This window comes from Triticum aestivum, chromosome 3A (assembly GCF_018294505.1).
Source record: "Triticum aestivum cultivar Chinese Spring chromosome 3A, IWGSC CS RefSeq v2.1, whole genome shotgun sequence".
In the NCBI taxonomy this organism is placed as follows: Eukaryota; Viridiplantae; Streptophyta; class Magnoliopsida; order Poales; family Poaceae; genus Triticum; species Triticum aestivum.
In genome coordinates this window covers 323,923,030-323,948,729 of record NC_057800.1, presented here as the reverse complement: position 1 = coordinate 323,948,729, position 25,700 = coordinate 323,923,030, and positions in this window count along the sequence as shown.

The window sequence follows — 25,700 nt, the reverse complement described above, 5'->3', positions numbered from 1 at the left end:
GTCTCTATGCTTAAGTGTCATCCCTGGATCAGTATTGCTGACACACACAGTACTCGAGAATTTATTGCAGAGTTCAATCACACACTTATTACATCGAGAGTCTCATAAAGAGTACTTATTATAATAATATGGCTGAAGGCCATCTAAAATAACTGCGGAAGCTTCAAAGATAAATGTGTCCATCCAACTCCACGACAAAACTGAGTGCATGACAACGACCTATCGCACCTTAATCTTCGTCTCAAAATTCTGCAACATGATACGTTGCAGCTGTGTAGGTCAGCACATGGAATATGCTGGCAAGATCACACTATAGAGAAATGATGAAATAATAGCTATCACTACATTCATATTTGGCTGGTGGAGGCTCTAAGTTTAACATTTACATAAAGCTAATTTTTCCCTACAACAAAAGGAATAGATTTTATCTAACTACCAAGTTTATACCATTATTGAGAAGGTTCCCCCAACTCAATCCCAAATTACCATGTAATAATATTAATAACCCAACAAATTCATTAGGTAATGTGATGGGATCAATCAATAATTCGAATACCAGATACTCAAGATGTCCATAATCGGGGACACGGCTAATCATGATTAGTTTATACACTCTGCAGAGGTTTGTGCATTTTCCCCCACAAGACTCGACCACCTCCATGATCGGAAGATCGAGACATAGTCTTTCTGAAGCATTAAGTCTTTACTCTGGGTAGACAGTTACACCTACTTTCCCCTACATCTTCTAGCCTATCACTGAAAGAGGTCACACAACTTACTCAACTATGCCAGAGCCCATAATGGCTTGTGGCTGCACACGGAAGTTTCTAGCATGAATAATTTTATTATCCCTTTGAGCCTGGGTGGCATTCCATAGGATGATCAGTATCATAGATTAGTATCATAGGTGGTCTCATTTATTGCCATGCATGACACATAATAGCACCTCATTTATTATGTTATGGTATCTACCTATGTTACTACAACCATCTCTCTCTTCTTTAATTGCCTGCCACATAAGCATGTTTGCGAGTCCCAAGTACATGATACTACTTATGTTACCCCCACTATGGCCAGCCTAATATAAACAAGAAAAGCAAAGCAAATTTCAATCCGTACATAATTTACTCAGCGACCCATCCCATTCTCCTCATTAAACTATCTGTCGTCTCATCTCTCCTTCCCATTTCGCATTAAATATTCACCCTTTCGTCTCCTTGAGTTTACTCCTAACGCAGAAATTCAGAACACAATGCGACGGCGCGGCGGTACAAGCTGTGACCTAGGAGGCAAAGCACGACGATGAGGCACTCGGGACCAAGAGAAAAGTCTCATGGGTAGACGATAGTGGGGAGGCAGGTGCAAACCAGGGTGAGGAGCAGGACCACGCAGGATAGTCGACGGCCGCGCCAACATCCTGCATTTGGGGTAATCTTCTTCTTCCTGTTACTAATGTTCATCTAATTTTTGTACATGGAGATGCTTGTTCGTGCAAAGAATTCAAGAAATTTGTTAGCTTATTGTCCTCTATATTCTAGCACATGCTTGTAGCAGCAACTCGGCGATGCATCTCCCTCTCTCTCTCTCTCTCTCTCTGTGTGTGTTTTTCACTAGTGTAGGAGCCCATGCATTACACGTACAAGTTTGACCATAAGAATTCCAAACATATGCTCTTTTATGGCTTTATGCAAAGTATTTCCTGGAATTTATTATTGGTATTTTGACATGTATCATTACTTAGGTGCATGTTTGGTCAAACTATGGTTAATTAGTTACTAGTTAACTATAGCTATAAGACTGCAAATTAGGGACCAAAATACTTTCAAAATTGTACTATTTAGACAATATGTATATTGTTCACGTGAGCTGATGTTGTAGATTTTTTTTGCACGGTCAGTAAAGAATCTGATTTGTTATGTATTATTATGTCAGGTCAATGTCTTCTTGGAGCACAAGGCTACGTTCTGGCTGTTCTTGGAAACGTTAATCCAGCTAGTACCCCTACATGGCCATGTGTTCTTGTGCGATGTTATTTTCTGAGAATTTGAGGGCCTTTTGATATCGTGCTAAGCCTTCCTGTGAGAAACGTATAATGGGAACTGATGTGCTGCGTACTTCGGCTTATTTGATATTGTCTAAATTGCTAATCTAAGAATTGATCCGCATTTTCATTGTTTCTTGAGGTATTATGTACAAGTCTTGAGAGCACTTGATGGATATCCATACCCGTTGGATATCCATCGGGTTTGGACATGGATATAGTTTTCTACCCGTGGATTTTTTTGTGGGTGGACACAGGATGCCTTCATGGACATGGATATGGATTCAACATTGTTCAACCCGAGCCGAACCCGACCCATTGCCATCCTTATCCACACCGCACATTTATCAGCTAGAGACATGAGTATGAAGAAGCATGAGTTTCGCAACTTATGCCCGGGAAATCGTACTGTGGCACAGTACGTGGATGAGTTCAAAAAGTTAGCACGCTATGCCCCAGATGATGTGGCCACAGATGCCGCAAAGCAGGAGAAGTTTCTTGAAGGACTGAATGATGATCTAAGTATGCAGTTGATGGTGGCAACATTCACCAACTACCAGGAGCTGGTAGATAGGGCCCTCATGTTTGAAGGCAAGCAGCAGCAGATAGAGAACCACAAGCGGAAGTATGGATAGGGGAAGTACAACTCTTTAGCTCAGTAGAAACCCGGCTATTCCCCGTACTCGGGAGGACACACTCATCATACCCATGGAGGACATAACCATGGAGGCCATTCTCACAATGGAGGAAATTCACACAACCACGGTGGCCCTAAGAATGATAATGGGAGTGGAGGAAACAACAGTCAGAGCCGTTCCAACCCTGCGACACCCGCCAAGAAGGATCTAAGTCACATTACTTGTTTCAAGTGCGGGAAGACTGGACACTACGCCACCGAGTGTCCTGAAGCAAAGAATGGTAATGGCAATGGAAGACCGGGAAAGAAGCCAAACCCCTTCACCGGAGGACAGGTGAATCATGTCAACATGGAGGAAGTTGAAGAGCAGACTAACGCGGTAATTGGTAAGTTTTTGATTAAGTCATTTATAGCGCTTGTTCTTTTTGACACTTGTGCATCGCATTCAAATATATCAAGGGGATTTGTGGATAAGTTTGAGTTGCCAACCATAGCCCTTAGGTCACCTATGTTAGTGTGAGCACACCAGGAGCGGAGTATATGGCTAGCCAAGGATGTTATCAGTTGCCATTGACCATAGGCAAGCATTTTTTCCCACAGACCTCATTATTTTGGAAACACAAGGATTGGATGTAATACTAGGCATGGATTGATTATCGAAGTATGGAGGAAACATCGATTGTGCTAGTAAGTCAATTCTTATCACCACCCAGAGGGGAAACATGTCAAGTATGTGTCTAGGCATGCGCAAGGAGGACCCGAGTAAATTCACTCTCAGGAGTTGTTCACGAGGAAGTGCCCATTGTGAAGGATTATCCAGATGTATTCCCGGAGGAACTACCCGACATGCCACCAGACCGAGACAGAGTTTTTTGATCAAGCGGTTGCTACGCACCGGACCAATATCTAAGAGACCATATCAGATGCCCACAAATGATCTGGAGGAAATTAAGAAGCAGATTAAGGAGTTATTGGAGAAAGGTTATATTCGACCAGGTTCATCACTGTGGGGAGCCCCAGTGCTTCTAGTTGAGTAGAAGGATGGATCCTTGAGAATGGTTGTTGATTATCGTGCATTGAACAAGGTGACGATCAACAACAAACATCCTTTACCGATGATCAATGACTTGTTTGACCAGCTTCAGGGAGCTAAAGTATTCTCCAAGATCAATCTTTGATCAGGATATCACCAGTTGAAGATCCGAGAATAGGATATACCCAAGACAGCTTTTACCACAAGGTATGGGCTATATGAGTACACGGTCATGTCCTTTGGAATGACTAACGCCCCTGCCTACTTTATGAGTATGATGAACAAGGTGTTCATGGAGTTCTTGGATAAGTTTGTTGTGGTGTTCATTGATGATATATTGGTGTACTCGAAGAATGAAGAAGAACACAAGGAACATTTGTGCTTGGTTCTCAAGAAGCTCAGGGAACATCAGCTATATGCCAAGTTCAGAAAATGCGAGTTTTGGTTGAAAGAAGTCGGATTTCTAGGACATGTTATATCTGGAGAAGGTCTAGCAGTAGACCCTTCAAAGGTTCACTCTGTCACCGAGTGGTTGGCACCCACCTCAGTTGGAGAGATACGCAGTTTCCTTGGACTCGCAGGATATTATCGGAGATTCATTGAGAATTTTTCCAAGATTGCGAAGCCCATGACGGAGTTATTGAAGAAGGACGCCAGTTTTCAGGAGTTAAAGAAATGTTTGGTTATAGCCCCAATGCTAATTCTTCCAAATATATGCAAGGATTTCCAAGTATATTGCGACGCTTCTCGCTAGGGACTTGGAGGCGTTCTTATGCAAGAAGGAAGAGTTGTTTCATATGCCTCACGACAGCTTCGACCTCATGAGTTTAATTATGCCACGCATGATTTGGAGTTAGCAGCCGTAGTGTATGCGCTCAAGACCTGGAGGCATTTTCATATCAGAAATCGTTGTGATGTATACACGGACCATAAGAGTTTGAAGTAGATTTTCACGCATAAGGAGTTGAACCTCAGGCAGAGGAGATGGTTGGAGCTCATAAAGGATTATGACATGAAACTGCATTATCATCCAGCAAAGGTCAATGTTGTAGTAGACGCTTTGAGTCGCAAGAGTTATGTCAATACTCTCATAACCGGAGGATTACCTCAAGAGTTAGCCGACGATCTCAGAGAACTTCACTTGGAGATAGTTTTGAGAGGTTTTGTTGCAGCATTAGAAGTTCGGTCCACTTTGTTGGGAAAGATCCGAGAAGCTCAGAAGATTTATAAGGAAATTGCGGAGATAAAAAAAGATGAGTAAAGGAAAGGCCAAAGGTTTTCCTGAGGATGAACACGGAACTGTATGGTTTGAGGATCGCATCTATGTGCCCAATGACCTAGAGAACGGGATGTTAGTTCTTCAGGAGGCCCATGTTTCACCATACTCGATTCATCCAGGAAACACCAAGATGTATTTGGATTTGAAGGAACGTTTCTGGTGGACAGGTGAAAGTGCAACTATCCCTGGGTGGTTTTGGTAATTCCAAACAACATATAGCTCATTGAGCTAATGCTATTCCAAGATGAATATTTCAGGAAAGCTCAATGGTTGGCATGGCATGGATTAGAAAGTGGACCATTCAAAATGCTAAGGATAAAAGATTGGCTCAAGCTCAAAGCACAAGACTCTACATTTTCTATTTTAGTGATCCAAGATCACATTGAGTCTATAAGAAAAGCCAATACTATTAAGAAGGGATGAGATGTTGCTTAATGAGGTGCTTTCTCAAAGTGCTTAGTGATATGCTCCAAAACCCTCAACTACTTTCTCAAATCCACATATGTCCCACACCAAATATCCAACTCGGCCCCACCGATTCTTTCTATCCGGCGCCACCGAGTTCAGTTGACATAGCCACTGCCAGAAACCCTAGTCTTTTCGGTCTCACCGATAGGGATCTCGGTCTCACCAAGATGGGATTGTAATCTCTCTGTTTCCCTTCGTAACATTTCGGTCAAACCGAGATGAGCGATCGGTCCCACCGAGATTGCAATGTAAACTCTTTGTTTCCCTTTTGTAACTCTTCGGTCCAACCGAGATGAGCGAATCGGTCCCACCGAGTTTGCCTGACCAACTCTTTGTTAGTCCATTACCAAAATCGGTCACACCAAGTTTGTGTAATTGGTCTCACCAAGATTACGTTATGCCCTAACCCTAACGAAATCGGTCCCACCGAGTTGACATGTCGGTCCCACCGAGAATCCTAACGTTCACATTTTGAACTAAATCGGTCTGACCGAGTTTCATGATTCGGTCCCACCAAGTTTGGTGATTTGTGTGTAGCGGTTAGATTTTGTGTGGAGGCTATTTATACCCCTCCACCACTCTTCATTCGTGGAGAGAGCCATCAGAACATGCCTACACTTCCAATACATATTTTTTGAGAGAGAACCACCTACACTTGTGTTGAGGTCAAGATATTCCATTCCAACCACATAAATCTTGATCTTTAGCCTTCCCCAAGTTGCTTTCCACTCAAATCTTCTTTCTACCAAATCCAATCCTATGAGAGAGAGTTGAGTGTTGGGGAGACTATCATTTGAAGCACAAGAGCAAGGAGTTCATCATCAACACACCATTTGTTACTTCTTGGAGAGTGGTGTCTCCTAGATTGGCTAGGTGTCACTTGGGAGCCTCCGACAAGATTGTGGAGTTGAACCAAGGAGTTTGTAAGGGCAAGGAGATCGCCTACTTCGTGAAGATCTACCCTAGTGAGGCAAGTCCTTCATGGGCGACGGCCATGGTGGGATAGACAAGGTTGCTTCTTCGTGGACCCTTCGTGGGTGGAGCCCTCCGTGGACTCGCGCAACCGTTACCCTTCGTGGGTTGAAGTCTCCATCAACGTGTATGTACGATAGCACCACCTATCGGAACCACGGATAAAAATCTCCGTGTCAACATTGCGTTTGCTCCCTCAAACTCATCCCTTTACCTTCATATGCAATTGTTTTACATTCCGCTGCTATACTCTTAGAATTGCATGTGTAGGTTGATTGCTTGACTTGTGCTTTGTTGCTAAAATCTGCCAAGAACAAAAAATGGGAAAAGGCTAGATTTTTATTTGGTCAAGTAGTCTAATCACCCCCCTCTGGACATACTTTCAATCCTACAAGTGGTACTAGAGCTTTGGTCTCGATGTGCTTTGATTTCCATAGCTTTTGGTGGTCATAGCCTTGGTTTCACAACCTAGGAGAGTATGGCGTCTAGCGAGGGAAATTACCACCGTAGAGGTCCTTACTTTGATGGTACAAATTTTGCTAGTTGGAAGCACAAGATGAAAATGCATATTCTTGGACATAACCCCGCTGTTTGGGCTATTGTGTGTATTGGCTTGCAAGGTGAATTCTTTGATGGGAGAAAACCAAACCGTGAAGCTACCGCGGAAGAGTTGAACATGCTACAATACAATGCTCAAGCTTGTGATATTCTCTTCAACGGATTGTGCCCCGAAGAATTCAACAAAATCAGCCGTATTGAGAATGCAAAGGAAATTTGGGATACTTTGATTGATATGCACGAAGGTACTGACTCCGTCAAGGAATCCAAATTGGATGTGCTTCAAAGTCAACTTGACAAGTTCAAAATGAAGGATGGTGAAGGTGTCGCTGAAATGTATTCTAGGCTTGCTCTCATCACAAATGAGATTGTCGGCCTAGGAAGTGAAGAGATGACCGACAAATTCATCATCAAGAAGATCCTAAGAGCCTTGGATGGAAAATATGATACTGTGTGCACATTGATTCAAATGATGCCCAATTACAAAGATCTCAAGCCAACGGAAGTCATTGGAAGAATTGTTGCTCATGAGATGTCACTCAAGGATAAGGAAGAGCTTCACAAAAAGTCAAGTGGTGCTTACAAAGCCTCATGTGATGCTCCCACATCATCAAGCGAGAAACAAACCTTCAATGAATATTTGAGCCAAATGGTAAAGAACTTCAACAAGTTCTACAAGATTAGAAGCAAAGAAAGAAGTTCCAAGTCAAGGTCCTACAATGACAAAAGATCTTCTAGTCGTGAGCGTAATTGCTACAATTGTGGAAGACCCGGACACTACTCCAATGAGTGTACGGCTCCCTACAAAAGAAGAGAAGATTCTCCCAAAAGAAGAAGTAGAAGAGAAGAATCACCACCAAGAGAAAGGAGGAGTAGAGATGATCGTTATGAACGAAAACCCTCTCGGAGAAGCAAGGATTCGGAAAGGAAAGAAAAGTCATCAAGGAGCTACACAAAAAGAAGACATCAAGCTCATGTTGGTGAATGGGTATCCGGCTCCGACTCCGACAATCACTCCGAAAGAAGTTATCACTCCGACTCCGAATATACTCAAGATGAAGGTGTTGCCGGTCTAGCACTTGTGTCAACCAACTCCTACGACATATTTGACTCACCAAATGAAGGAATTGGAAGGTGCTTCATGGCCAAAGGTCCAAAGGTAACACATCCCGAGTATGTTGATTTCAATAGTGATGAAGATGATTTGCTAGGTGATGATGATTTACTTGTTGACAACTCTAGTGATGAAAACTATGATGAAACGTCAATTAATCATGCTAATCAAGATAAAACGAATGATGATGATAAGAAGGAGATTGAGCGTCTAACTAAAGAACTAAACACTCTTAAGTTAGCTCATGAAACTACCTTGGAAAATCATCGAGAACTTTTAAAGACTCATGATAAGCTACGCTTTGAAAAGCTCAACCTTGAGCAAGAGCATGAGTTTTTAAAGGCAATCAATGATGATCTTCGCAAGAAAAGTTCTTCTTACATTGCCAAGCGTTTACTCTTGTCTACTTACATGCCACAAGTTAAATCTAGCAACAAGAGCAAGAAAGATTCTTCATCTAGTAGTAACAACAATCATGCTAAATCCAATATTGTTGCTTCTAGTAGTTCTCTTGATTCCACTAATGATTCTCTTAGCCAAGTTACACTTGAGCAAGAAAATAGCTTATTGAAGGGAATTATAGAGAAAGGTGTTTACAAGAGCCTTGCCGGGAGTAAGCAATTTGAGGAAATTGTACGCAAGCAAGGAAGACACCGGAAGAATCAAGGTGTTGGTTTTGAACGAAAGTTCAATGCCAATGGAGTTGAGTGGGAAGAAGATCAATACCCCAAGACGAAGTTTGTTCCTCAACAAGAGAAGTATGATCCTACTTCTTTCAAAGGGACACAAGCTCAAGATGATCTTCCACCACAAGACCACAAGCAAAAAGGCAAGGACAAGCTTCAAGAGGAGATTGATGCATTTGAAGAAGCACCCAAGGCCTTGGTCAAGTGGGTTCCCAAGACCACATCAAGTTCTACTTCATCAAGTACAACTACAACTCCAAGGGTTCCCATCAAGATGGTGTGGATCCAGAAGAAGAAGAACTAGAGAGTTCTTGAGGGTGACTCCGCCAACATACTTCACTCTTATCATTTTGGCGAGGACAAGTGCAAACAACTTCCATATCTTGCACTAGTTCAAGGAGTCACAAACCCTCTTGTTGGTAAGACAAGGGACAAGGTAACCTAATGCTTTCATGGACATCATCTTGTGTATGCATCACTCTATGTCTATGGATATCCTTGTTTGTTCCTTGTGGGACTAACCCGTGTAGGTATTGAAAGTGCAACTCACTCCAAAGGATTGCTCCAAATGATCTACATCAACATTGAGCATCTACATCTTCAACACCTACATGAAGTCATCATCGACAAAACCCAAGGTTAGTTCATCCCTCTTAGGGGGGATATCACATCTAGGGGGAGCTTTACTCTAACCAATTGAGCTAAAGCAACTCTAATGGTGTGAACACAACAATGCTTTATGTAAAAGTGGTAACCCCACTTGTGCTTAAACGATGAGTATGACCTATGATCAAATGTTCTCATTTGACTCCTAAGTCAATATACTCATATATAGATGACCTAGTCATCGCCAAATTGCTTGATAGATGCTAGAGTGTTTGTGCATGCTTTGTCACATATTTCATTTGCCATCTTATTGTGTGAGCATGTTGGTTGCATACTTTACCCATTCGAGGACATCCATTTGTTGCTTTGATTGTTTGGCCTTTTTCTCTTTTGCCAAATGGATGGACAAGAATGACTAAGAACTCCCTCTAGCTATCTATGCTTTTCTTGTCTCAAACTCTATTCATGCTACATCACAAAGTTTGAACAAGTCAGATTCGAACCACTCTGTGCGAGGAGCACTCGGAGTTCCCGATTCGTCATAGACTTAAACTTCCAAAACCTCTTTGTGTATCTCGGTCTGACCGATTCATCCTTTTCGGTCCTACCGAGATAACTAGTTGATCTAGGTTTTTAATCTCGGTGCAACCGATTAGAACCTTTCGGTCACACCGAGTTGCAGTCACTGCCTGCAGTTTTGCATCTCGGTGCCACCGAGTTGTTCCACTCGGTCACACTGATAGGGTCAGGTTATATATACTAACGGGCCAAAATTTGGAAATTTTTCCGAACCTCCTCGCCCGTGCATAACCTACTCTGCCTCCTCGGGTCTCCGGATCGTCCTCTCGTCGCCAGCGACCTCCCGCCGCTGGTCTCCGCCGCCGTCAACGGAAATCTTCACCACCGTTGCCGCCGTAGCAAGTTTGTCACCGAACTAGGGTAAAGTCTTGATCTTTGTGCTAATCCATAACTCTGATTCTTAGCACATTGCTTTGCCATGATCTTTGCCACGATTGAAATCACCCTGTCCAGCGAAAACATCCCGTAGATTAGTTTTGATTTGAAAATTTAGGGTTAGGTCTCCGCCGAATTCATCTCGGACAGACCGAGGTGTAGAAATCAGTCTCACCGATTTTGGCTTAGGCCATTGCACACGCATTTTCGGTCTGACCGAAAATTGCAAATCGGTGTGACCGAGTTCAATTCTGTGTGAAACCCTAGCAGTCTCGGTGCCACCAAACTGTGACTCGGTCTGACTGAGTTCACTAGTTTAGGTTCCAAAAACTGCTTTGGTATCACCGAGTTTACAAATCGGTAGATCCAAAATGCTTTCTGTGAAGAACTAAAACTAAGTTTTTGAGTCAATTGTTTTGCAAAACTCATGTACTTTGTGATGCTCATCTACTCTACCTCATCTATAATCTATTCACAGGGTCTGCTGACAGTTTGCCTGCACGATGTCTGACCAAAGTGATAGCCAGAACATGTCTGAGGAGCAGGTTCAACTGAGTGAGGGCACTAGTCCCTCCAGTTCATCTGATGATGGCAGCAGGAGCACACCAAGTAACTTGCCAAAGGCAGCCACCAGAACAAGAAAGAAGAAGACCTCGGATTTTGAGAATGAGGATTATGTGGCTGTTGAGGAAGAAGTCAGCTCGAAGAAAAAGGTGCTGAAAAAGGAGTATGGCTTAGCTGCTACAGTCAAGCCAGGGATGCATAAGAAGGCACCAGCAAAGAGAGTCCCCATGTCTAAGGCCAGAGCATCCACTGCTGAAACCTCCAAGCCATCTGAAGAGGCAGTTGGAGAAGGCAAGAAAAGGAAGGAAAGGGTCAAGAAGACCACTGCCAGAGTGCTTGGCAGATCATCAATTATGAGAGATGGTGATGAAGAGGAAGAGGATGCTGCACCAGCACCCAAAGCTCAAAAGCTCATGGGAGATGCAATCAGATCAGGGGCTGCTCCATCTAAGCCCAAAGCTGCTCCCAAGGCAGCTGCTCCAGCTCATAAGCCCAAGAGAAGCACTAGAAACATTTCTGCTGAGGAAAAGAACAAGGCCCCAGTGCCTGAAGCTGCTGAAGAAGATGAAACTCAAGTGCTAAGGAAGCTGAAACCCAAGATCCCTGACTACAATGATGCACATCTAGTTGCAGAAAACATGAAAATCAGGAAGGATGCAGGATTGAGACTATGGAGAGAGTCTGATCCATATGCTATCAGGAGAAGAACTGCTGTGGACTACAGGTTTCACACTAAGGAACAACAGGACTTCTATGAGACAGTGTTGCTTGACAAGAAGCCCATTGTGTGTGATATGAGATGGGTAGACTGGCAGTACATCCAGAAGAATGAAGATCACTATCCTGGAGTGTATGACAGTTTTAACGCATGTGGAGTTGATGAATTCATTGCACAAAAGCTCACCAAGTGGAATCATGAGCTGATCATGCAGTTCTACTCCACTGCCCATTTCTATCCAGATGGGAAGATCGTTTGGATGTCTGAGGGTACCAGGTACCAGTCGTCTGTTGATGAATGGGCTCAGTTGATCAATGCCCCAAAAGAAAGTGAGGATGACTTGGATGTATATGCTGAGAAGATGAAAGACCACAACACAATGGCCAACATGTACAAGGAGATCCCAGATGCTGCTTTGGATACACACAAGTTTGGATCTGTCCACTACTTGTTGTCTGGTCTGCCTACCATAAACTGGATTCTGAGGCACACACTGCTACCCAAGTCAGGTGATCACAAGATGATCAGAGGACATGCTATAAACTTGCTGCACATATTTGATGTCCCACAGAAGTTCAAGGTCATGAGTTTGATTGTTGAGACAATCAAGAGGACTGCTGCTGACCAGAAGAGAAGTTGTGGGTATGCCCCATAAATTCAGGAGCTCATTAACTCAAAGATGGGCACAGGCACAAATCTTTTGGATAAGGAGCACCTGCCCATATATCCTGATTTTGAAGACAACACCGTGGTGATGGACGAAAATGAACCATCTTCAGCTCAAGCGCATGTGAAGAGAGAGAAGGCAAAGGCAGAGAAAGCTGCAAAGATGCTAACTGTTGAAGAGGCATCTCAAGTGTTCTTGAAATCCAAACAAGATCAACTTGGATATCTGATCCAATCCACCAAGGATTGAGAAGGGCTTGGCCACCCTGACTAAGAACTAGGAGAGTTTGGAAGGGATCGTTGAGCATAAGTTCTATGATCTGGATGTCAAGGTAACTGAGATCCAAACTGCAGTTGAGCAGCTACAGGAGGAAGCAGAGGAGAGGAAGGACAAGTCTATTACTGATGCTTTCAAGCGAATGCCACGAGGTCCAAGGTCTGCTGCAGTGCCTGTGACAGATACTCGATCTTTAGTGTCAGCACCAGTAGCCACAGCTCCAGTACCACCTCCAGCACCCACTCCATCAGCTCCAACTACTTCATCGGAAGCCTTCGTCCTTGGAGTTATCTCTACACCACCTCCCGAAGATCAAGCCTGAGACTCGTTTAGCACTATGCATTTTTGAGCTTTTTGGTAACTTGTTGCCAAGGGGGGGAATGTATAGATCATAGGCTTCAAGAGAGAGTGCTATTCTTTTTTATCTCTCTTGCTATTTTGGTTTGTTTGACACTTTACTGAGTGCTTGTGTGAGATACTTTATGTCCTTGTGAGATACTTGTTGATCATGTGGTTGATCATATGCTACATTAATGTTTGGTTGAATGATGCTATCCTTTACATTCCTTATATGATCATTCACTTGCTTGGTGATGAGTGCATGCTTTTAATCTCTATCATTTTGAGCGCTCCACAAAGATGTATGTGACATGGAAGAGTAACCCATGATCCTAATCGATTGTGCATTTGCATTCGAAAGCAAATTTTAAATAATGCACAAATTTAGGGGGAGCTCTTGCTTATCACATACTTCTCAAAGAGACAATATCTTTTCAATCTTATTTATCATTTGTCGAAGCTTCGATCTATATGTTGTCATCAATTTCCAAAAAGGGGGAGATTGAAAGTCCAACTATCCCTGGGTGGTTTTGGTAATTCCTAACAACATATAGCTCATTGAGCTAATGCTATTCCAAGATGAATATTTCAGGAAAGCTCAATGGTTGGCATGGCATGGATTAGAAAGTGGACCCTTCAAAATGTTAACGATAAAAGATTGGCTCAAGCTCAAAGCACAAGACTCTACATTTTCTATTTTAGTGATCCAAGATCACATTGAGTCTATAGGAAAAGCCAATACTATTAAGAAGGGATGAGGTGCTTGCTCAAAGTGCTTAGTGATATGCTCCAAAACCCTCAACTACTTTCTCACATCCACATATGTCCCAAACCAAAAGTCAAACTCGGCCCCACCAAAATTTTCTATCCGGCGCCACCGAGTTCAGTTGACATAGCCACTGCCAAAAACCCTAGTTTTTTTGGTCTCACCGATAGGGATCTCGGTCTCACCAAGATGAGATTGTAATCTCTCTGTTTCCTTTCGTAACGTTTCGGTCAAACCGAGATGAGCGATCGGTCCCACTGAGATTGCAATGTAAACTCTCTGTTTCCCTTTCGTAACACTTCGGTCCAACCGAGATGAGTGAATCGGTCCCACCGAGTTTGCCTGACCAACTCTCTATTAGTCCATTACCAAAATCGGTCTCACCGAGTTTGTGTAATCGGTCTCACAGAGATTACGTTATGCCCTAACCCTAACGAAATCGGTCCCACCGAGTTGACATGTCGGTCCTACCGAGAATCCTAACGCTCACATTTTGAACTAAATCGGTCTGACCGAGTTTCATGATTCGGTCCCACCGAGTTTGGTGATTTGTGTGTAACGGTTAGATTTTGTGTGGAGGCTATTTATACCCCTCCACCCACTCTTCATTCGTGGAGAGAGCCATCAGAACATGCCTACACTTCCAATACATGTTTTCTGATAGATAACCACCTACACTTGTGTTGAGGTCAAGATATTCCATTCCAACCACATAAATCTTGATATCTAGCCTTCCCCAAGTTGCTTTCCACTCAAATCTCCTTTCTACCAAATCCAATCCTATGAGAGAGAGTTGAGTGTTGGGGAGACTATCATTTTGAAGCACAAGAGCAAGGATTTCATCATCAACACACCATTTGTTACTTCTTGGAGAGTGGTGTCTCCTAGATTGGCTAGGTGTCACTTGGGAGCCTCCGACAAGATTGTGGAGTTGAAACAAGGAGTTTGTAAGGGCAAGGAGATCGCCTACTTCGTGAAGATCTACCCTAGTGAGGTAAGTCCTTCGTGGGCGACGACCATGGTGGGATAGACAAGGTTGCTTCTTCGTGGACCCTTCGTGGTGGAGCCCTCCGTGGACTCGCGCAACCGTTACCCTTTGTGGGTTGAAGTCTCCATCAACGTGGATGTACGATAACAACACCTATCGGAGCCACGGATAAAAAATCTCCGTGTCAACATTGTGTCTGCTCCCTCAAACACATCCCTTTACCTTCATATGCAATTGTTTTACATTCCACTGCTATACTCTTAGAATTGCATGTGTAGGTTGATTTCTTGACCTGTGCTTTGTTGCTGAAATCTACCAAGAACTAAAATTGGGAAAAGGCTAGATTTTTATTTGGTCAAGTAGTCTAATCACCCCCCCTCTAGACATACTTCCGATCCTACATCAGGTATGAAGAAGGATATTGCTGAGTATGTAGCAGTATGTGATGTATGTCAGAGCATTAAGGCATGGCATCAGAAGCCAGCAGGATTACTTCAGCCTTTGCCGATACCTGAACGGAAGAGGGATAAGCTTGGCACGGATTTCATCACCGGATTACCCAGGACACGTTCAGGATACGACTCCATCTGGGTAGTAGTTGATCGCTTGACCATAGTGGCTAACTTTATCCCCGTGAAAACGAATTATACAAGCATGAAGTTGGCCAAGATATATATGACCAGAATCGTATGTCTGCATGGAGTTCTGAGGGCCATCATATCAGATAGAGGAACATAGTTTACCTCAAAGTTTTAGAATCAGTTACACCAGACTTTGAGTACCAGGCTAGAGTTTAGTACAGCCTTTCATCCGCAGACAGATGAATAGACCGAGAGAGTCAACCAGATTCTGGAGGACATGTTGAGAGCTTGTGCGCTAGATTATGGATCTAGTTGGGATGATAGTTTGCCTTACGCAGAGTTCTCATACAACAACAGCTACCAAGCTAGTTGGAAGATGGCCCCTTTCGAAGCTTAGTATGGAAGGAGGTGCAGGACACCATTGATGTGGGATGAAGTTGGAGGCCGGCAATTGTTTGGGCCAGATTTAATCAGAGAGTCTAAGGAGAAGGTCAAGTTGATTCGTGATAGACTCAAGGTAGCCCAGTCCAGGCAGAAGAGTTATGCCGATACTAAACGCAAGGAGGTAGCCTATGAAGTCAGAGATAGAGCATATCTTCGTGTGTCGCCACTTCAAGGATTTAAACGATTTGGAGTCAAAGGAAAGTTAGCACCAAGATTTGTAGGGCCATACCGAGTTTTGGAGCGTACGGGTGCAGTTGCTTCCTAGTTGGAGTTACCCAAAGGTTTGTCAGGAGTTCATGATGTGTTTCACGTTTCCCAGTTGAAGAAGTGCCATGCAGAGATGGCCGATATTCCTCTGAGAGATATCGTGCCCCTGGAAGCAATTCAGTTGGAGAGTGACCTAACCTACGAGGAGAATCCCAGAAAGATTCTCGAATTTGCCACCCGAGTTACCGCAACGAGGTTATCAAGTTTTGCAAAGTTCAATGGAGCCACCATACCGAGGAGGAAGCCACCTGGGAGCGAGAAGAAGACATCTGGAAAGACCACCCAAACCTTTTTGCTAGCCAACCCGAATCTCGAGGGCGAGATTTAGGGCTGGAATTCGAGCTGAGTCAAGCCAGCTCGGCTCGACTCGCTAGAGCTTGTTTCATTAACGAACTAGCTCGACTCAACTCGTTATTATAACGAGCTCAAATTTAAGATTGGCTCGACTCATATAACTCGCGAGCTGACTCGTTTAGCTTGTTAAGCTCGTTAAAGATATGAACATAAAACCCTTAAATATTATAAAAATGAGTATGTATATATTAAACATATATATCACTAACAATAGTAATTTCCTTGTAACGCATGAGACTTCTAGGCGGTTGGGCCTTCAATGGCTAGGCCTTGTGTTGTGCGCCTAGGACATAGGGTGCTGAGTGGCTGATCTTTTTTTGTATTGAGAGTGGCTGATCTTTTGTACCGAGCCTAACGAGTTACATGCATACTCGTGAGATTGGCTCATTTAACTTGGTCTATAAACGATCTTAAACTAAAGCTTGGCTCGACTCGTTATTCTTCGAGTTCGAGTCGATTCGAGCCGAGTCACGAGCTACTCGTTTAGCTCACGAGCTTCGAGCTTTTTTCCAGCCCTAGCGAGATTCATCTGGGGGGTAGGTTTGTAACATCCCAATTTTTCAATTTGGATGTTATTCATTAGATCATCGTATGCATCCATAATTTGTGCATTTTTGAATTTGTTTTAGATCCTAGAAACTTTAAGCAACTCAAGGACCAAATGAGAGAGTTGGAGGTTCTCACGAAAATCCATTTTTGAATTTTCAAAATTGGCAAATTGGATCAAAGTGTTTTATTCAAAATTATTGTCCAATTATTTCAAAATAAATAAAATAATGAGAGAAGATAATATGACTTCTTCAAGACAGCAAGGAAATATTGGAAATTTAATTTGAATAAACATATTTTTTTATTTGGATTTTATTTGCAACTTTATTTATTTTTATTAGTTCTAAAAATGTTTATTTTATTTTAGGCATTTAGGTCCAGAAAAATGTTCAGTTTAGCCCAAATATTAGGAGGGGACTGTGTGAATTTTTTTAGAATTTGTTAAAATATTTTTATTAGGTTTTTCCTATTTTTCATATTTTCGGAAAATGTTTTTTCTTTTAAAAATCTCTTCCGGACCGAACTGGGCCGAAGCCGAGCCGCGCCACCGCCTTCCTCCGCAATGCCCGAGCCAGACTCTCGCCGGAATCCGAGCGCACCCTGCCGCGGCCGCCCCCTTCCCCAAGTCGGACCCCCATGGCCCCTTTATAAGCGTCGCGGCCCCCCCTCATCCTCACAGCCGCCGCCACCTCCCGCCTCGAGCCGAGTCGCTGCCGCCACTGCAAAGCCACCGCCGACGCCGCCTGCCGCGCCGCTCGCCACCGCCGCCAACGCCGCCGCCTCTCGCCTGCACCACCCCGCCGTTGCTGCAGCCCGCCCCGCTGCCTCGCAGCCGTTGCCGCGGCCTGCCGCCACCGCCGCCCGCCGCCGAAGTCATCAGAATCGCTGAATCGCCGCCCGACCCGCCGGTTTTTCCAGACCGGTAATAAACCGCCCTGGTTCGCCAGTTTTCTATTAGGTTTTCGGTTTTCGTTTAAACCCAGTTCATTTTTTTGTTATTTAGTGAACGTGTCGGATCACGGGTTCTGGCAAAACCCTCAAGGTTCGAACACTAGGGTGTGCGCGAAGATCTCCCCCTACCGATCTATGTCCTAGCTTTGCTAAGATCTTACGGGGTAACTCAACGAACTCGTAACACAAGGGACACAAGATTTATACTGGTTTGGGCCACCATTGTGGTGTAATACCCTACTCCAGTGTGTCGTGGTGGATTGCCTCTCGGGCTAAGGATGAAGAGTACAAGGGGAAGAACAACCTCCTGAGGAGAGGTGTCCTTGTTCTCGGTGAACTTGTGGTTGTTCTGCTCTCTCTCAATTCGACCGATCGATCTCCGACTAGTCGATCCCCCTAGCTACGGTGGTGGCTAGTCCTATTTGTAGAGGCCCTGGTCCTCTCCCCAAATATTGAGCGGGAAGGGAGCCAACAACGGCCAATTCGAAAGGGGACAACTAGTACAGCTTATCCTGACAAAAGTGGTCTTCGCCTGCCAAAGGCTCTGGTGGTGACGCCGTCTTGGGCTCCACGGTGACCTCCCTCTTGCCGTCCTGCTGGTCTTGGTCTCGTTGCACCGATATGGAAACCTTTGCTTGACGCCTCGGTACTCCGCACCTGCGCCTGCTTCCTTAGCACCAAAGAGGAAACAAGGACACTGTGCGCGCTGGAGCCCGCCTGGCACCCTCCAGGCCTTGGTCGTCATGGCTCACATCATCGGAACCTCGCGAGGTTTGCCTGGCCTTGATCTCTCCGCCCCTCGCGAGCTAGCCTCGTGAGGCCGCTCCTGAGGAGGTCTTGTGTCGTCCGCCTCGCGAGGCTTGGCCCCTCGCGAGGGTCTTGAGTCCTTGCTGGTGAAGATGCGTCATACGGGCCCGCTCGCGGAGCCACGCCGTGGGCCGCAGGCAGGCAAGTCTGGGGACGCCCATTCCCAGAACGCCGACAGTAGCCCCCGGGCCCAAGGAGCGCTCGGGCTTGGCTTCGAGGAGCGCCGCGGGCCCCAATAGCCTGTGGCCTTGGTCGACACGTGGCGGTTGATTGGACGTGGGCATCTCTGCTTCCCCATGCTGCCTCAGCAACTGGCCGACTTGTCAAGTCCCTCCTGCATGCAAGGAAAATCCATCGTTATTACCTTAGATCATGGAGGCTGGCGGTTGGCCTCCCTTTGGCTATAAATGGGAGGTGGCGGCGGAGCCCCATCACCAGTCTCTCCTCTGCCTCTCCCGCTTCTTCTCCTTCCACGCTCCAATCCTTGCTGGTGCGGTCATGGCACCGATTCGGAGGTTCTCGGCCGCAGAGAAGGGCAAGGCTCCCCTCACCAAGCCCGAGTTGCTCCCGCCGAAGAAGAGGAGGTCCCATAGCCGTGAGATGGTAGTGAGGCCGGTGGTGTCGCGGCCTTGGTACGAAAGGCCACCTCCTGGGTACCCGCTGCCCTTGTATGCTTGCACCGATGGTTCCGGAGGGAGGAGCGACGAGCGTCGCCACCCGCGCCAGGGCCGTGGTCGCCGTGCCGCAGAGGCGCACGCCGTCGCCCCACGGGTCCACGCCGCGGACTCCTCACGCGAGTTCGTGATATGGGCAGCGATGCCCCCGAGCACTTGGATTCGCCTCCCGCAATTCTTCGCCGCCTAGATGCCGCTGAGGGGCCCTCACGAGCTTTGGTTGCAACACGGCGACTGCGACGCCCCGATGACTGGAGCGGAGATTGAAGCCGTTGCCTCCGGGAGGATCTTCATGACCCGAGACTGGGGCGAGATTGCCCGAGTCTGTCGCGCGGAGGGCGCCCTCGTGATCCACTTCGAGTACGACGGCACCTTCATGCTGCTCTTCAAGGTCTTCGACGAGGAAGGCCGCCGCGTGGAGTGCTGCCTTGAAGGAGGTTGCCAGGACGATGCTGCAGTGGGCGCTGGGCCTGCCGCAGGCCTCGCCTGCAGCTCCTCCAGCAACAATGGCGACTCCTGGTGGTCCAGTGACTCTCCCGAGCTCGTGGAATCTCTGGAGACAAGCGACGACAACTACGTGCCCTCGAGCTCTCGTCGCACCCGGAGCAAGGTTGCGGCGTCAGGCCGCCATCGCCGCTGATCTGGATGAGGTTGGCGCCGGCCTCTAGTGGCCCACTGTTGATGATGGCGTCATCCGCAGGGGCACATGTAGTTAGGATTCCCTAAGTTCTTGCCTTTTGTTCCCTGCGAGGAATCAAGAAATGGACCCGTTGGGGCGTGTAAGATGTCTGTAGTATCCTTTGTTGACATTATCCTTATTCTGAACTTGTGTGTGTGCGTGCTCTGTTCCGGCTCGGCTTCCGCTTTCCATCCTTGTGACGGCGTGGTACTCTAAGCCGACAGGCCCTGGTCCCTAGGCAGGCTTCAGCCGTCGCTGGTATGCCAGGTCACGTGCCATGGTCAAGGCCAGGAGGTGAGCGGCCCGAGGTCCGGTAAGAGCCCCTGAGACGCGATGCTCGGGAGGTCCCCTTTGGCATGCAAGCGACCGCCAAGAGGTAGGAGAGGGAGACTACTTCGCTGCAGCGGGGCTACACAAATGAGAACTCTACGCTGTAGCGGTTGATTGAGCGCGAAACTTATCTTGGCAATCTGGGTTGATCCCCCGCGAGACACCAGGCTTGGGTGCCGGCTGCTACTAGGTTGCTAGGTCAGGCCCGTGCAGGCCTCCCCCTCCTCTCCATGTTCTTCTTGGTGCTCTACGTCCTCAGGTCCCAGCCCTCGAGCGAGCTCAGCCACCGCTGGTATGCCAGGTCGTGTGCCATGGTCAAGGCCAGGGGGTGAGGGCAGGAGAGCCAGTAAGAGCTCCTGAGTTGGGATGCTGTAGCGGTACCGCCTGCTGTAGCCTTCAGGAAGTTCCTGCAAGTTAGCGCGAGGAAGGGCATCGATCGCCATGGTGAATGCCGATTCACCTCTAGTACGTGGGAGGGGGCTCCCTGCTGCGGAGAGCCCCCGGGGTGTGTACAGCCCCGCCCTGACACATGGCTTGCACGACAGGGCTAGACGAGGTATGTCTGGGCACTCGTGAGCCAGCGCAGGACTCATGAGGCCCTGCCTCAAGGCGGGCTGCGCCTGGTCTCGATTCTTGTTCGCTGTCTTGGTCCTGCGAGGTGGTCAGGCAACCTGCGCCGAACGAATCTCCTGAGGTTACCGCATGAGAAAGCCAAGCACCAACGGCACAGGAGGTGACGTGAACGGGGCCGGCCTGCCAGATAGAGCTCGGCCGGTGGAATTATCGACGCTGCAGGGACAGGCCCGAGCACAAACGCCGTGCCTAACCCTCTCATGCGAAGGGTCCTGAAGAAAGACGACCGTCACGCAGCTCCCGCAATGGGCGACAATCAAGCAGGTGATACTCATAGATAGATTAAGCATCAAAGGTAAACTAGCTCAGGTAAATACATAAATGATACGCACCACTGGGTCCGGCCCGAGCGGCTTTGGGATAATGCAGCCCGAGGGGCGCACCCAGCGAGGTAAGCTAAAGACATAAAAAAAGGAAGGGATACATGCCACAGGGACGGATCCACGCGGCATGGGAATGATGCAGCCCTGGGGGTGCTCCCAGCTAAATGAACTTGGAAAATGTCACCTGGTTCTGTTGTCTAAGGGGTGTTGAGGTAGCTGAAGGTACACGGCGAAGGGGTTGCTCCTCACGAGCCACCGGGGCCCTGAGCCTTCGGAGACTCTGGGGGTCCAGGCGGTTCCTTGAGGACCGTCGCCATCTCCGCCAGGACCATGTGATGCCTGGCTTCCTGACCCACCATGATGCTCCGCAGGTTGCGCTGGAAGGCAGCGGCCACGCTCGACAGGCCAAACGGCGTGCGAACGTAGCTGTGAGATGGACCTTTGCAGCGCCCAACACGTGAAGGGCAGAAGCGCTCCTGAGATGCGGCTCGGTTGAGCCCTGGTATGTCGATGTAGACGCGCAGCTCACCACCCTCGCCTGGGTGGGGAGCAGCGCCAGGTGGGCGGCGGTCGTCGCGTATTGCTCTTGCTTCCTGAGTACCGGGTGCTCCTTGCCTAGTGTCCTCCTGAAGGAGACGTGCCGTGAAGCACGCCTCCAAGTGGTGCCCGAGTGCCTCCCTCGTGACGTTGGAAAGGTCTGAGGCCCTCGAGAGGAGAGCCCCCGAGCCCTGCCCGAGGATGGCACCGGGCGCGTCTTCCTATGCGATAGAGGGAGACGCCCCAGGTGTGGGCGTTGATCCTGAAGAGGTGCCACTTGCGGTGCTGCCCTCTTGAGGTCCGGCATGGAGTTGCTGCTTCTTCTTATTGGGGACGACCTCCGAAGGGTACCGAGCTGCATTGTGGTCGGGGCCTTCGATTGACGCTGCTTGGAAGGTGCGCTTGAGGGAGCACAGCGCATCTCTTTCTTCGCAGGGGACTGTGATGATCCCGTTGCTTCCTCGCATCTTGAGGACGTTGTAGCCGTGGTGCATCACGGCCATGAACTTGGCCAGGGCCGGATACCCGAGGATGGAAATGTATAGCAGACGAATGTGGGAGACATCAAAGTCGATGAGCTCGATGCAGTAGTTGTTGCGCTATCCAAAGGTGACTGGGAGCGGACCTGCCGATCGGGGTGGTGGAGCCGTCAGTCACTCCTGAGAAAGGCTTGGTGGGCTGAAGCTGGTCGTATGGCACTTGAAGGTTGTCAAACGTCTCGACGGAGAGGACGTTGAGCCCTCCACCACCGTCGATGAGGGTCTTGGTGACTTGCACGTTGCTAATGACGGGTGAACAAAGCATCAGGAGGACGCCGGTGGTGGCCGCGGACTTGAGCCGATCTGCCGAGCTGAACGTGATGGCACACTAGGACCATTTGAGCAGGCGCGTGGCCTCGAGCTTGGGGAGGACTGCATTCACCTCATGAGCAAACAACTTGAAGATGCACTATGAGTCTGGGGCTTGAGCTCCGCCCAAGATACATGCGATAGCACACCGTTCCTGGAAGCCCCCAGCCCCCTTGTCTTGGTGGTTGTCGTCGTTCCTTCTTGGTGGTGGCGGTAGTGGAGGGAGACTGGCGTTTCCCTGAGGACGATCCTCACGAGGCTGATCCCTCCAGGCGCCCTCGCGAGGATGATCCTGCCAGTGGTCCTCACGAGGCCGGTCGCACCACTCCTGGCGCAGGCCATGGTCATCCCAGGGTCCGCCACCACGTCCTCCTCCTCGGCCGTAGCCCCGGTCATTGCGCTCGGGGCGTCGACCGAAGCTTCCTTCTTGAATGGCTCTGAGCTCTTGACAGTCGCTCGTGTTGTGGATATGCAGGTTATGGAAGGCGCAGCACGGCCGACTGCTCTTGGATGACTCGAACAGGTCCCTACCGCGCTTTGTGTCCGACTCCACCGCGAGCACTGCTGCTCCCTTGCGCTTCATGTCTTTGGCCTTGGCTTTCTTCTCCTTCGGGTCCGCAGCCGGGAGCTCGAGGAGGGAGAGGCGCCCCTCCTCAGCTCTTGCGCACTTGGTCGCAAGGTTGAACAGCTCTAGAGACATGCACAACTCCTCGTGGATGGCGAGCTCCTCCTTCATCTTGACGTCACGGACGCCATCGGAGAACACAGAGATGATGGCCTCGTCCGTCACCTTTGGGATCTTGAGACGAACGTTGTTGAAGCGCTGGATGTACTTTTGGAGGGTCTCTCCTAGTTGTTGCTTGACGCGATGTAGGTCATCCGCAGCTGGTGGGCGGTCGTGAGTGCCCTGGAAGTTGGCTACATAACGGTCGCGCATCTTGTTCCATGAGGAGATCGAGCCTGGAGGCAGGTTCAGGAGCCAGGAGCAGGCACCATCCTTGAGAGCCATGCGAAACAAGACTTTCTCGTCACCGTTGGCCGCCTCGATGCTCAGCTTGTAGAGCTGCAGGAACACCGCGGGGTAGGGGGTGCCGTCATAGCGAGGAGGCAGATCTGGCTTGAACTTGCCTGGCTAAGCGACGCTACACAGCTCTGGGGTGAAGGCGCGGTAGCCCGCCGTGGTCACCGGGACTCTGCGCTGGTGGAGAACTTATCCTTGATGGGGTCCGCACACCGCCGTCGCGGGCGGCACGCGGTCTTGCCGCGGTAGCGCAAGGAGCGCGGGGGCGTTTTCTCGTGGTTGAGGGACTTCTTGGCAACTTCTTTCTTCTTGCGCGGGCGCCGGACGCGGCTGGTTGCGCCGTGGGACCGCGCGCCTGGGCGCCAGGACTCTGCTTGGGGTAGAGGTGGTGGAGGCAATCCATGGGCCACGTCGCCCGTGGCTGGGGGAGGGTGAGGCGGCGAGAGGGACGGCGTAGGGGAGCCCCCTGCGGCGCTGACAAGCTTAGCGATGTGGTCGAGCCAGTCCTCGTAGAGGTCGTCGATTGGGCGGTAGCATAGAAGCTCCCACGCCATGCACAGAGCGGCATGCACATCCACGGGAGCGCGACGAGCGTGGGATGACGAGCCGGCCGGGGTAAGCGATGGAGTGGCGGTGCGGCCGTCCCACCGCACCGAGGGGTGCAGCGAGGATGCTTGCTGCTTGTTCCCCGCTGGGCCAGTGGCGGCGTTGGAGGCAGGCGACGGGGAACGACGGGGTGGCCCACCGCCAGGAGCCGTCTGGGTGATGTGGGCGGCGAGGGCAGCCCGGCGCTCAGCGCGAGCGCGGCGAGCGTCTGCCATGGAGGCAATGGAGCAACGGTGCGCGGAGCAATGGAAGGGAAGCTTAGGCGCACCCCTACCTGGCGCGCCAAATGTCAGATCACGGGTTCCGGCAAAACCCTCAAGGTTCGAACACTGGGGTGCGCGCGAAGATCTCCCCCTACCGATCCACGTCCTAGCTTTGCTAAGATCTTACAGGCTAACTCAATGAACTCGTAACACAAGGGACACAAGATTTATACTGGTTCGGGCCACCGTTGTGGTGTAATACCCTACTCCAGTGTGTGGTGGTGGGTTGCCTCTCGGGCTGAGGATGAACAGTACAAGGGGAAGAACAGCCTCCTGAGGAGAGGTGTCCTTGTGCTCGGTGAACTTGTGGTTGTTCTGCTCTCTCTCGATTCGACCGATCGATCTCCGACTAGTTGATCCCCCTAGCTACGGTGGTGGTTAGTCCTATTTGTCGAGGCCCTGGTCCTCTCCCCAACTATTGAGCGGGAAGGGAGCCAACAACGGCCAATTTGAAAGGGGACAGCTAGTACAACTTATCCTAACAAAAGCGGTCTTCGCCTGCCAAAGGCCCTGGTGGTAACGCCGTCTTGGGCTCCACGGTGACCTCCGTCTTGCCGTCCTGCTGGTCTTGGTCTCATTGCACCGATATGGAAACCTTTGCTTGATGCATCGGTACTCCGCGCCTGCACCTGCTTCCTTAGCACCAAAGAGGAAACAAGGACACTGTGCGCGCTGGTGCCCGCCAGGCCTTGGTCGTCATGGCTCACGTCATCAGAACCTCGCGAGGTTTGCCTTGCCTTGATCTCTCCGCCCGTCGCGAGCCAGCCTGGTGAGGCCGGTCCTCAGGAGGTCTTGTGTTGTCCGCCTCGCGAGGCCTGGCCCCTCGTGAGGGTCTTCAGTCCTTGCTGGTGAAGATGGGTCGTACGGGCCCGCTCGCAGAGCGACGCCGTGGGCCGCAGGCAGGCAAGTCTAGGGACCCCCGTTCCCAGAACGCCGACAGAACATTCTTTAGTTAGGGTTCTGTAACGAACGGAATTCATCAGATTAGGTTCTGTAGCGAACGTTCGTTCATTAGATTTTTCTTTTTCTATTTATTTTCGGCCAGGGACATATATATAATTATTTTCTTCATAGATTAGTCCCTGATCTTTAAACCCTCACAACTTTTTTCTCGTTTATCCAAATCCAATGAAACCAACGCCATATTCTTAGTTATGTTTTCCTCCG